Genomic DNA, 14,188 nt, shown 5'->3' on the forward strand with positions numbered 1-14,188 from the left:
AAGCTGGCTCTGTTGTATAGGAGATTTTTCAGTTTGTATAACTAGAAAGTCCTGAAGTTGGTGTTGGGAGCTTAGGAAGTATCATTAATCATACTTCCTGCTGTCTTCCAGTTCACAGCTAAATGAGAAATTAGGTAGGAGGAAAAATCAGCAAAATACTGGCTTTATTATTGAGAAAGATAAATTGGAGGAGATGGCCTGTGAATGTGGCACAGTTGGGCTTCAACCTCTCAAGTCTACAGCTTTCTAACTTGTTTTATTTAAAATCTAAAGATTTTCTTTGTTGGTAATTTCTCTGATAATTAAAATTTTTAAGGAAGAAATAAAAAGACCTAATGCAACATAGTCTTAAAAATGAAAAAAAAGGGCGCCTGGGTGGCTCAGTCGTTAGGCGTCTGCCTTCGGCTCAGGTCATGATCCCAAGGTCCTGGGATCGAGCCCCGCATCGGGCTCTCTGCTCCGCGGGAAGCCTGCTTCTCCTTCTCCCACTCCCCCTGCTTGTGTTCCCTCTCTCGCTGTGTCTCTCTCTGTCAAATAAATAAATAAAATCTTAAAAAAAAAAAAATGAAAAAAAAAAAAGAAATAAAAACTTGGCCTGATTTCCAAAACGCACACCTGCATCTGGTTCCAAACTTTCCAGTATTATTCCAGGATTATTTCTCTCTCCACGTTCAGTTTCAGCAGTGATCAGAAATAAGCCTCGTGTATTTGCCCTCAGCACTTCTGTGCATATGCCACTCCATAGCCCTCCCCCTATTAGTTTACTCTGTACTTACTGTCACTCCTTCAACAGAAGTGTAAGTTTCTTATTTACTGTCGGATCCCAGCACCTTGGTTAGCAGTAGGGACTTAAAAATAAGAACAAATATTAAATGAATATTTATTAAGGAATTTAGACGTGGAGGAATGAGTGGATGGACACCCTGCCCCTCGCCTGCATCTGCACGTGTTCACATCCTGTTCAATATAGGGTTTGGCTCAGTAGGGCATTTCTGCAATCTTCCCTGTTCCTTGAGCAGTGCCATTAGGATTTCTCTTCCCTCCTCACCCACTGGACTCCTGTTCCTAAAAACTGTAATTCAGAGGATGCTCGGGCTAAGTGCTTGATTTTAATTCCTAGAGAATGGAAATTTGGGGCCCTTCCTATCCTAGTGAACTGAACAGTGGGAAAAAAAAAAAGCCCTACCTAGTTCCTCCATTGAACTTAAAGCTCACAACACGCCCTCCCGCCCCGCCCTTCCCATGTCATCAGGTCTTTATTGCTTCTCCTTTGGACCCTGTTCAGTTCTTTCATGTTATACGAAAATCAAAAGTGCCCTACAAGCAAGAGGTCCTCTTTTATCTGAGGGGTAGAGGCAGATATGGAAAAGGAAAAGACAGAGAACTTTTTAACCCCCAAACTTCTCCCCACCCCACCTAACCCACAAGAGTCTTTTAAGAGCCACTCCTAGAAGATTGTGCAAGTGGAAGGGTATCCACCATCTTGGGACAGCCCAGAATGGGATAGTTATCTCTTTCCTCCAGCCTTTTCACATTGGTTGCCTAATGAGTTAAGAGTGTTCACTGAATGTATGTTTTTGTGGTGTTCAGCTTTTTGGTGTTCTTTATAGTGGTTCCTCTCTTTTCACTGTCCTTGATTTGACAGACTACCTGCGTGGTTGGTATGGCCGAGGCGTCATGTCGGGCCGCCACCTCCCTACTCCATGTTCAAGTATCATTTCTTTATCTCTGCTATGACACTTGCCACTCCTCCTTATATTCTGGTTCTTTGTATATTTGTCTTACCTGTCATATTAGATTGTAAGCTTTGTGGGGCAGACATCAAGTCTTACACAATTTTACATCCTTATAGTGACCTGTACAAAGTCCTCAGTAAACATTTGGTGAATAAGATCAGTGCTGTCCAGTGCAGTAGCCACAAGCCAGGTGTGGATATTTAAATTTAAATTAGTGATAATTAAATAACATGAAAAAATCAGTTGCTCAGTCCTATTAGCCCCATTTTCACAGGCTCATGGCTTCCTTATTCAGTAGCACAGGACTAAGACGGCTGACGGCTGACCCAGAAGATGTGATAAAGACCCAAGCTTGGTCAGTGGATTAAAAAAATCAAAAGGAATGAGTTTCCAAGAAAGGCATATTCCTGATTTTCCTCTTTGGCCCTTCTGTAGATGTCAAGCCTCTTTTGTTTAGATCTGGAGGTTTACCACAGATGCTGTTCTTGAACTAATTTGTGGTGCTGGGAGGGGCATATTCTGATGCCTTGGGAGCCTCGAAAGCCCAGAGCTTCTGTATGACTAGCATCTAACCAATCCGAGCTGGGCTGACTGAGAGGAGGAGGATTTTTTAAGCAGATCCCAGCATTGTCATTTTATTTTCTGAGATATGCCCATGGCTGAATAATTGGGGAGAGGACTTGTTTCCCTACGCTCACCCCACCCCCACATCCCCACCTGCTTGGCCAGGCTCTGACTTGGCTTATAGAGCTGCTATAGCCCTGGGGAACAGAGCCAAACATGCGGAAGCGGTTACGTGTACTAGCTCCCAGGGAAGCTGTGGCTAGCGGGGGGGGGGGGGGGGGGGGGGGGAGTGGGTGGGGTCCTGCCTGATGGCTTTTCAAAGAAGCCAGATCTTTGAAGTTTTGTTTTAGCAGCTGCCAGGTATGCTGCTTCAGCACTTTGCGGGCCCCCTCACTCTATTCCCGTATCACATTTTTCTCTTGACTACATGTGCATCGTATACACAACAGGGCTTGAATGTTGGGAGGGTGAATACCAAACTGTGGAGCAAGTTGCTAAACACAACCCTCTTGCTTTTTCTTTTTACATGACTCTGCTGTGAAATAGCTACTTGAATGCTCCCTTTTCCCTTTTCAGCTGTGACCCTTTCTGACCACCTGCCAAAGGAGAGGCAAACAGAGTCCTCTTCTATTTTGGGAAAGTAGTACGTTTCGAAAAACTGGAGGTCCTACATTCCTCTGATGGATTGGGTTATCACTCTGAGAATAGAACAGCTCCCTTTTCCAAAAGCACAGATGACAGACAACACCCGCCCCCCCGCCACCCCGCACCAGCCCGCCCCAGCAAGCAGCCCCGACGCTTTTGGTCTTGGAGTAAATGTCTTGAACCTACCTTTTGTACGCCTTTGGATCTTCGGCGTTTAGCACAGTGTCAACAGTTTGTATTTATTAAATGATTGCCCTGGCCAACTGCTGTGCTGTGGGGAGGGACTAGGTAGGCAAAGTACCCCTTGAAGCCCACACTTGGAGCTTTCCCTGCTTCCTTGCTTCCCTGCTTAGTGATCCCCTCCCCCTGTCCAGTCTGCAGTAGCCTCGAGCTGTTTCCAGCTGCCCCCAGCCTTGCCCCTTCCTCTGGACTAAACTCTTCTGGAGTATAGTATCTGCTCCTTTGTGTAATTATCTAGCTATCTAGCTATCTAGCTATGTATAAATATCTTTGTTCTTTCTCTCCTGAGATGTAAGTCTTTAAAAGGCAAAGGCTAGATTTTATTCCTATCCCAGAACCCTGGACCAGGAATAGGAAGACCTACATGCCAGTCCCAGGTCGACCTGGAACTTCCTGACTTGGGCTAAATCATTTGACAAAACTTAAGCCTCACTTTGCCATGTGGGGAGTGGCGATGCCTGGGTTGTCGTGGGGGTTCGGTGCCATCCTGTACGTGAACGTGCTTTGTGAACTATAAAGGTCGGCACACAATTAGATCTCTTTGGTATTAATAGCACTTAAGACTGTAGAATAGTGATGTTTGTTTATGCTGCTGCTGATGCACAGACTAATCTCCCCAGAGCTGAGGTAAATCACCAGCTCAGTCCCGCATTACTCAGCTTGGCACAGGTTTAAAGCGTGAAATGGGCCATTCTAGGCCCTCTCTGTCACCACCTCTGTCTAAGTCTGCAGGTTCTTCCTTTCAGACCTGCGGGGTCATTGTTTTTCTTGCTAGTCTCCCCATTTTTCTCCCCTCAGGCCCTGGGCTGAGTTTTCTCTTCAACCCCCTCCGTTCTTAGCGGAGCAAGGTTGACCCATCCCATTTCCTGCTTTGGGTTGGATTTGCCAGCCCTGGCGGACCCTTCTCTCCCTAGATGGCCACCGCCTCCCGAAGCTCTGCCCCTCAGCTGCACTGGCCCTTCATCATTCTCCCTCCGCCCAGCCCGGCGCCCTCAGCAGCAGCCCACTCAGGACCCTTCTGTTTGCCTGTGCCTGCCCTTGCTTTTCTGCCAGGCTGTCCCCCCAGCACCCCCTTCCCGTGGCATCTCTTCCTGCATTTTCTTCCTTTTCCTGGGCTCAGACTTTGCATCCAGAAAGGCTCCTCCCCCTTTCAAGACCCTGAAGTTTGGTGCATCACCACGTGTCACCCAGTCCCCGTCCCCTTAAGTAGATAAACAAGCACTGCTGTTTTTTTAGGGCTGTCACATGGCTTGAGAAGGTCCAAATTCCTTTATTTAAATTATTGAAGATCTCACATTTAAATGTGATGACCTGGTATTTGAGAGCATGCATTTTAGAGACAGACCAATTTGGATCCCTCCCTTTTTTAGCCACTTGCTAGCTATGTCGCTGAGGGCAAGCTCTTTGAATCTACTATCATTACATCTAAATGAAGACAGAATGCTACTTCCTAAGGATATTCTGAGGAGCAGATGAAAATTAAGCGACATGAGAAAAACACTTTTTTTTTTTATTAAAGATTTTATTTATTTATTTTAGAGAGAGAGAATGAGAGAGAGCACACGAGAGGGGGGAGGGTCAGAGGGAGAAGCAGGCTCCCCGCTGAGCAGGGAGCCCGATGCGGACTCCATCCAGGGACTCCAGGATCATGACCTGAGCCGAAGGCAGTCACTCAACCAACTGAGCCACCCAGGCGCCCCGAGAAAAACACTTTTAGAAAGTGCCTGCCATAGAGTAAGTGCTTAGTAAATGGGAATTACTGGAAACATTTCCATGTCATCTGTCCATACCCTGTTTTGCAGGTATTAAAAATTGAAGTTAAGTGGTTTGTGTAAATTCTCACCCCTACCTGGTAGTAAAGTAAGGACTAGAACCCAGGGCTTCAAATCTTCTGCCTGATGAACTTTCCATGTGATCCCTCTAACTCTGCCAAAGGCTTATTCTAGTTTCCTTTCTTTGGTGGAATGTTAATTTACTCATGCATTTGTTCATTCAGCAAACACTGCATGACTGTGATGTTGTCACGCTCTGGGTGGAGAGAGACCAGAATGATGAACTCCGTTGGTTGAAAGGTTGGTCCAGTGGGTAGGAAATAGTCACTGTGAAGAACAGTCACAGTCCAAAAAGCATCCCAACAAAGGGCATTTTGGGGCCTTGGGGCATAAGTTCTATCAAGAAAACCAGAGTAGGCTTGCAGAGGATAGATTGTTGTGTTTTGCTAGGTGAGAAGGGCTGAGAAGCGGGGAAGAGCACTCCTGAAGTGCAGTGTCATGTCACAAGTAGGGGATGGTTGAGGATGAGGAGGCAAAGTTCAAGTGCTCGATGTGCCATTCTAAGGGGATTTTATCCCAGTATCTGCCCTGTTAATTAATGTCGACCAAAGAAGTCAGGGGAAGGTGTATGTGGGTGTGTGATTTAACATTGCTGGGTCTTTGTACCTAATGTTTCCACTCTCTTTCTCTTCCCCATTCATTTATATCTGGGAAATTCTTTTTGTCATTCTGGATCCAGCTCAGTGCTAACCCTTAGTCTGCACTTTCTACGATCATCTCACATGGAGGCGGCCTACTTGCTGTGGCAGTCACACTGTGTCATAATTCATTTTCATGTCTTCCCTCTACCACCTCCTTTGAAGTGAAGACTTAAACATCTTTATAGTCCTGTCCCTCACCGCGGTGTCTGACACGGAGTAGCCACCAACTTAATGTATACTGAATGAACGGAAATGCCTCTAGGTTCGTAATCACAGCCCGGACTTCCACCCGGGCGGCTCTTGAGCCAATGCCTGTCTTTGGCGGCACGAAAATGTAGATGGATCAGGTCAAGACTTTTCTCCTTTAACCAGAACCATAACTCAACATGCTTGCCATTGTTAGGATCTGAGCTTTGGCTTCCTCCAGTAAGGAACCCTAACACTAAGTTGGTCAAAAGCCTGCTGTGGCACAAAAACCGTTTTTTTTTTTTTTTTGGTAGTTTTTAATTTTATTATGTTATGTTAGTCACCATACAATACATCATTAGTTTTTGATGTAGTGATCCACGATCCATTGTTTTCGTATAACACCCAGTGCTCCATGCAGTACGTGCCCTCCTTAATACCCATCACCGTGCTAACCAATCCCCCCTCCCCACTCCCCTCTAAAACCCTGTTTGTTTCTCAGGTCCATAGTCTCTCATGGTTCATCTTTCCCTCCAATTCCCCCCGCCCATTTTTCCCTTCCTTCTCCTATTGTCCTCCATGTTATTCCTTATGTTCCACAAATAAGTGAAACCATATGATAATTGACTTTCTCTGCTTGACTTGTTTCACTTAGCATAATCTCCTCCAGTCCCATCCATGTTGATGTAAAAGTTGGGTATTCATCCTTTCTGATGGCTGAGTAATACTCCATTGTATATATGGACCACATCTTCTTTATCCATTCATCTGTTGAAGGGCACCTCGGCTCTTTCCACAGTTTGGCTATTGCGGACATTGCTGCTATGAACATTGGGGTGCATATGGCCCTTCTTTTCACTACATCTGTGTCTTTGGGGTAAATACCCAGGAGTGCAATTGCTGGGTCATAGGGTAGCTCTATTTTTAAATTTTTGAGGAACCTCCATACTGTTTTCCAAAGTGGCTGTACCAACTTGCATTCCCACCAACAGTGTAAGAGGGTTCCCCTTTCTCCACAACCTCTCCAACATTTGTTGTTTCTTTCCCTGTCCATTTTTGCCATTCTAACTGGTGTAAGGTGGTATCTCAGTGTGGTTTTGATTTGGATTTCCCTGATGGCTAATGATGATGAACATTTTTTCATGTGTCTGTTAGCCATTTGTATGTCTTCTTCAGAGAAGTGTCTGTTCATCTCTTCTGCCCACTTTTTGACTTGATTATTTGTTTTTTGGGTGTTGAGTTTGAGAAGTTCTTTATAGATTTTGGATACCAGCCCTTTATCTGTAGTGTCATTTGCAAATATCTTCTCCCATTCTGTGGGTTGCCTCTTTGTTTTGTTGACTGTTTCCTTTGCTGTGCAGAAGCTTTTTATCTTGATGAAGTCCCAAAAGTTCATTTTTGCTTTTGTTTCACTAGTTTTTGGAGATGTATCTTGAAAGAAGTTGCTGTGGCCGATGTCAAAGAGGTTACTGCCTATGTTCTCCTCTAGGATTTTGATGGATTCCTGTCTCACATTGAGGTCTTTCATCCACTTTGAGTTTATCTTTGTGAATGGTGTTAGAGAATGGTCGAGTTTCATTCTTCTGCATGTGGCTGTCCAATTTTCCCAGCACCATTTATTGAAGAGACTGTCTTTTTTCCATTGCATGTTTTTTCCTGCTTTGTCAAAGATTATTTGACCATAGAATTGAGGGTCCATATCTGGGTTCTCTATTCTGTTCCATTGGTCTGTATGTCTGTTTTTGTGCCAGTACCATGCTGTCTTGGTGATCACTGCTTTGTAGTATAGCTTGAAATCGGGCAACGTGATGCCCCCAGCTTTGTTTTTCTTTTTCAACATCTCCTTGGCGATTCGGGGTCTTTTCTGATTCCATACAAATTTTAGGATTGTTTGTTCCAGCACTTTGAAAAATGTCATTGGAATTTTGATCGGGATGGCATTGAAGGTATAGATTGCTCTGGGTAGCATAGACATTTTAACAATGTTTATTCTTCCGATCCATGAGCATGGAATATTTTTCCATCTTTTTGTGTCTTCTTCAATTTCTTTCATGAGTGTTTTGTAGTTCCTAGAGTATAGATCCTTTACCTCTTTGGTTAGGTTTATCCCGAGGTATCTTACGGTTTTGGGTGTTATTGTAAATGGAATCGTTTCTTTAATTTCTCTTTCTACAGTTGCGTTGTTAATGTATAAGAAAGCAACTGATTTCTGTGCATTGATTTTGTATCCTGCCACATTACTGAATTGCTGGATGAGTTCTAGTAATTTGGGGGTGGAGTCTTTTGGGTTTTCCACATAAAGTAGCATGTTGTCTGCAAAAAGAGAGAGTTTGACTTCTTCTTTGCCAATTTGAATACCTTTTATTTCTTTTTGTTGTCTGATTGCTGTTGCTAGGACTTCTAGTACTATGTTGAACAACAGTGGTGAGAGTGGGCACCCTTGACGTGTTCCTGATCTTAAGGGAAAGGCTCTCAGCTTTTCCCCATTGAGGATGATATTCGCTGTGGGTTTTTCATAGATGGATTTTATGAGCTTGAGGAATGTTCCCTCTATCCCTATACTCTGGAGAGTTTTAATCAGGAAAGGATGTTGTATTTTGTCAAATGCTTTTTCTGCATCAATTGAGAGGACCATATGGTTTTTCTCCCTCCTCTTATTAATGTGTTCTATCACATTGATTGATTTGCGAATGTTGAACCACCCTTGCATCCCGGGGATAAATCCCACTTGGTCGTGGTGGATGATCCTTTTAACGTATTGTTGGATCCTATTAGCTAGGATTTTGTTGAGGATTTTGGAATCCATATTCCTCAGGGATATCGGTCTGAAATTCTCCTTTTTGTTGGGGTCTTTGCCTGGTTTGGGGATTAAGGTAATGCTGGCCTCATAGAATGAGTTTGGAAGTTTTCCTTCTATTTCCATTTTTTGAAACACCTTCAGTAGAACAGGTATTATTTCTTCTTTGAATGTTTGGTAGAATTCCCCAGGGAATCCATCAGGCCCTGGACTCTTGTTTTTTGAGAGGTTTTTTGATCACTGCTTCAATCTCGTTACTGGTTATTGGCCTATTCAGGTTGTCAGTTTCTTCCTGTTTCAGTCTTGGCAGCTTATAGGTTTCCAGGAAGGCCTCCATTTCATCCAGATTGCTCAGTTTATTGGCATATAGTTGTTGATAATAATTTCTTATAATTGTTTCTATTTCCTTGGTGTTAGTCGTGATCTCTCCCCTTTCATTCATAAGTTTATTAATTTGGGTCCTTTCTCTCTTCTTTGGAATAAGTCTGGCCAGTGGTTTATCAATCTTATTAATTCTTTCAAAGAACCAACTTCTAGTTTCGTTGATCTGATCTACTGTGTTTCTGGTTTCTAATTCATTGATTTCTGGTCTAATTTTAATTATTTCTCTTCTAATGCGTGGCTTAGGCGTTGTTTGTTGCTTTTTCTCTAGTTCTTTAAGGTGTAGAGTTAGTTGGTGAATTCGGGATTTTTCTATTTTTTTGAGTGAGGCTTGGATGGCTATGTATTTCCCCCTTAGGACCGCCTTTGCAGTATCCCATAGGTTTTGGACCGATGTGTTTTTGTTCTCATTGATTTCCATGAATTGTTTCAGTTCTTCTTTGATTTCTTGGTTGACCCAAACATTCTTGAGCAGAGTGGTCTTCAGCTTCCAAGTGTTTGAATTTCTGCCAAATTTTTTCTTGTGATTGAGTTCCAGTTTTAGAGCATTGTGGTCTGAGAATATGCAGGGAATAATCTCAATCTTTTGGTATCGGTTGAGACCTGATGTGTGACCCAGTATATGGTCTATTCTGGAGAAAGTTCCATGTGTGTTCGAGAAGAATGAGTATTCTGTTGTTTTAGGATGGAATGTTCTGTAAATATCTATGAGGTCCATCTGGTTCAATGTATCATTCAAAGCTCTTGTTTCCTTGTTGATTTTTCTGCTTAGATGATCTGTCCATTGCTGAGAGTGGAGTATTGAGGTCTCCTACAATTAACGTATTGTTATCAATATGACTCTTTATTTTGGTTAACAGTTGGCTTATGTATATGCCTGCTCCCATGTTGGGGGCATAGATATTTACAATTGTTAGATCTTCTTGTTGGATAGACCCTTTAAGAATGATATAGTGTCCTTCTGTGTCTCTTATTACAGACTTTAGTTTAAAATCTAATTTGTCTGATACAAGAATTGCTACCCCAGCTTTCTTTTGAGGTCCGCTGGCATGGAAGATAGATCTCCATCCCTTCACTTTCAGTCTGGATGTATCTTTAGGTTCAAAATGAGTCTCTTGTAGACAGCATATGGATGGGTCCTGTCTTTTTATCCAATCTGCAACCCTGTGCTGTTTTATGGGAGCATTTAGGCCATTCATGTTGAGAGTGATTATTGAAAGATATGAATTAATTGTCATCATGTTGCCTGTGAAGACGTTGTTTTTATAGATTGTCCCTGTAAATTTCTGTTGTAGATCACTCTTGGGGTCTTTCTCCTTTTATAGAACTCCCTTAATATTTCTTGGAGGGCCTGCTTAGTGGTCACATATTCTTTCAACTTCTGCAGGTCGTGGAAGCTCTGCATCTCTCCATCCATTCTAAATGAAAGCCTTGCCGGATAAAGTACTCTTGGCTGCATGTTCTTCTCATTTAGTACCCTGAATATGTCTTGCCAGGCCTTTCTGGCTTGCCAGGTCTCTGTGGATAGGTCTGACGTTATTCTGATGCTCCTCCCTCTGTATGTAAGGACTCTCTTCCCCCTAACTGCCCTTAAGATGTTTTCCTTGGTTTTAAGATTTGCAAGTTTTACTATTACATGCCGGAGTGTTGGCCTGTTTTCCTTGATCTTAGGAGGGGTCCTCTCTGCCTCTAGGACTCGAATGTTTGTTTCATTCCCCAGATTAGGGAAGTTCTCAGCTATGATTTGCTCAAATACATCTTCTAGCCCTCTCTCTCTCTCCACTCCCTCCGGGATTCCAATTATTCTGACATTGGAACGCCTCATGGTGTCACTTATTTCTCTGATTCTATTTCCATGGATTCTGAGTTGTTTTTCCCTGGCCTCCTCTTTTCCCTTTTTACCTATTATACTGTCTTCCAGATAGCTTATTCTCTCTTCTGTCTCAGTTACCCTAGCTGTTAGATTATCTAGATTGGATTGGATCTCATTGAGAGCATTTTTAAGTTCTGCCAATTCACCTTTTATTTCTGTCCTTAGAGACTCTATGTTGCCATTAATTGATTTCTCCATTCTAGCCATTGTCTTCACAATTGCTAGCCGGAATTCCATCTCTGACATCTTGGTTATATCTGCATCCATTTGTAAATCTGTAGCATAAGTCATAATCTCTGAGTCTTTTCTGTTTTGGGGGCTCCTCCTCCTAGTCATTCTGTTGATGGGTGTTTGAGGGAATGTATAGAGTCCAAATTATTGACCAGAACCCAAGCAAGATGCACCTGTTTTCTTGGGATCTTAAGGTTGCTGGCCTCTTGTTTTCCCAGCCTGTCTTTTGTGGGAGGGGCCTGCCGCGCTGTTACTCAGGGAACCCTGTTTGGGCGGAGTTGCCCTGCGCCCCTGTGGCGGGGGATGGGCTCAGTGGGAATCAGTCTTTGGGGCTTTTGTTCTCTGGCGCCTTTCCCTGGCGGCTTTCGCATCTCTTCCGCCAGTCAGAGCAGAAGAGACCGTTTCCAACCCTCTGCCTCAGAGCAGAGAGACCTCAGTCTGTTCTTTAGTGAGTTCTCCAGGCCACATCGTCTTCATTTCTGTCCGTGCTGCTATAAACTGCAGCGTCCTGGGTTGTGCGCCCCTCGGCACTGCTCCCAGTCCTGCCTCCAGGTCAGGGCATGTCTCTGCCCTTTGGGCTTCTAAAACCGCCAGCCGCTCCCAGCTCGCGCGTGCGCGGCTCCACCACTTGGGGTTCTGTCCTGGGGACTGCAGTTCGCGTGCGCGCCACTCCGCTGCTCGCCGCTCCGGGTTTCCACCCTGGGGGTTGCAGTTCACCTGCGCAACCCCGGCGCACCAGGTTTCCATCTCGGAGGCTGCATCGCTCCGGTTTTTGTCCGGGGGGGTCTGCGGTGCACGCGCGCGACCCCGCTGGTCTGATTTTCCACCCCGGGGGCTGCCCTAAAGTTCTTTCCCGACGCTACCGGTCTGCGAGTCTGTGCCCGTCCGCAGCGCGCGAGGTTATTGCTCACCAGCGGTGTAGGATCCCCACGGCCAGGCACCCTCCTGCTGCCGTTTATCCTCCAATATCTGCCCGCAGGAGATCGTGGCTCTCCGCTTCGTACCTCGAAACCAACCGCCTGCGATATTCTGTTTGTCGAGATCCAGATCTTCTTACATCCCAGGCTGGTTTCGTGGGTGCTCAGAGTGGTGTGGTAGATATCCAGCTCAGTTCCGGGGACCAGCTGAAATAGGGTCCCCTACTCCTCCGCCATCTTCCCCCTCCCCGACCAAAACCCATTTTTGTGTTTGCAGCACCCTATGCTCAACACACCTGAAGGGACTGAAAGACTGAAGCCAGTCCTCAGTCCAGTAAATGCCACCCAGTGAGATCAGTATTAAAGTAGAGCAGTGTCTCACAGCATCCACGAAACTGTCTAGTTCTACTCCTCACTTGGCCATTTTTCAGGACTGTGTGGCTGTTGGAGTAGTACTATTTATTTACAGCCCTGACTACACTCACAAGGCAAAGCTTCTTCATATTCAAATAAACACAGTCTGTATTTGGTACCAGCTTGATGTCACATTTTATCTCTCACATATTGCAAATATACACTGCTCTGCACTGTACGGCAAGATCTGAACAGCTCAGCACTCTTCTGACAGACCTCCTAGCTGTAACACACCTGGGTGGCTCAGTCAGCTGAGCATCAGACTCTTGATTTCGGCTCAGGTCATGATCTTGGGGTCGTGAGATTGAGCCAGCGTTGGGCTCCACGCGGGGCATGGAGTCTACTGAGGATTCTCTCCCTCTGCCCCTCCCCTCCAAAAAATAAATAAAATAAAATGTATAGTTAAATGTCTTTTACATACTGATCAAACTTCCACACTTTACGAAGTTTTCTCAGTATAGAAGAGGTGAGAATCTCTCTCTTATGGCTTTAGTGAAGAGATGCATTGTAATTCAATAGCAGGCCATCATGGTAATCTAACTTGACATGTGCCATGTTAGGAAAGCAGGCCACTCTGATAGGATAGTGCTTTAAAGCTAAGTTTTCTTTTCCTTTTAAAATGTGTTATTAACAAATTATCTCCAAGTTTAGCAGCCTAAAACAACAAACATTTATTCTCAGTTTCTGTGGTCAGGAATTAAGGAGCAGCTTAACTGGGTGGTTCTGGCTCTGGCTCGGGCTCTTTCATGACGATAGCAGCCGAGAGGGCTGTAGTCATCTGAAGGCTTGCCTGGGGCTAGAGGATCTACTTCCATGATGGCTCACTCTCACATGGATGATGAGATCATGCTGGCTATTGGCAGGAGGCCCTTGTTTCTCACCACATGGACTTCTCCACAGGGCTGCCTGCATGTCCTCATGACATGGCAGCTGGCTTCCCTCAGAATGAATGACTCAAGAGAAAGACAGAAGCTACAATGTCTTTTATGACCCAGCCTCAGAAGTCATGTACCATCATTTAAAAAAAAATTTCAAATTGTGGTAGAATACACAGAACATAAAATTTCCCATTTTAACCCTTTTTAAGTGTACAGCTCAGTAGCCTTAAGTACATCACATTGTTGTGCAACCATCACCACCATCCACTTCCAAAACTCTTTCATCTAGCAAAACTGAAACTCTACTCATTAAACAATAACTTCTATGCCCTCTCCCCTAGCTTCTGGCAGTCACCATTTCACTTCCTGTCTCTGTGAATCGGACTATTCTAGGTACCTCATATTAGTGGAATCATACAATATCTGTCCTTTTGTGACTGGCTTATTTCATGCAGAAGAATATCCTCTAGGTTTGTCCGTGTTGTAACATCTGTTTGAATTTCCTTCTTTTTTTTAAGATTTTATTTATTCATTTGAGACACAGAGAGAGAGAGCATGAGCAGGGGGAGAGGCAGAGGGAGAGGGAGAAGCAGGCTCCCCGCTGAGCCAGGAGCCCGATGTGGGGCTTGATCCCAGAACCCTGAGATCATGACCTGAGCCGAAGGCAGACGCCGAACCATCTGAGCCACCCAGGCGCCCCGAATTTCCTTCTTTTTTAAGGCTGAATCCTCTGCCATTGTATGTATATACCACATTTTGTTTATCCATTTATCTGTTGATGGACACTTGGAGTGCTTCCACCTTTTGGCAGTTGTGAATAATGCTGCTATTAACATGAGTGTGCAAATACTTA

General features: G+C 44.4%; 1 protein-coding gene across 12 annotated transcripts in view; it reads left to right on the top strand.

Moving 5' to 3' along the window:
- The window catches only part of TTLL5 (tubulin tyrosine ligase like 5), a 275,259-nt gene that overhangs the window by 149,899 nt on the left and 111,172 nt on the right, over window positions 1–14,188 (top strand). The window lies entirely within an intron of this gene.

This window comes from Mirounga angustirostris, unplaced genomic scaffold, assembly GCF_029215605.1.
Source record: "Mirounga angustirostris isolate CCGP_5_RB_7025 unplaced genomic scaffold, mMirAng1.0.hap1 SCAF_9, whole genome shotgun sequence".
Taxonomy (NCBI): domain Eukaryota; kingdom Metazoa; phylum Chordata; class Mammalia; order Carnivora; family Phocidae; genus Mirounga; species Mirounga angustirostris.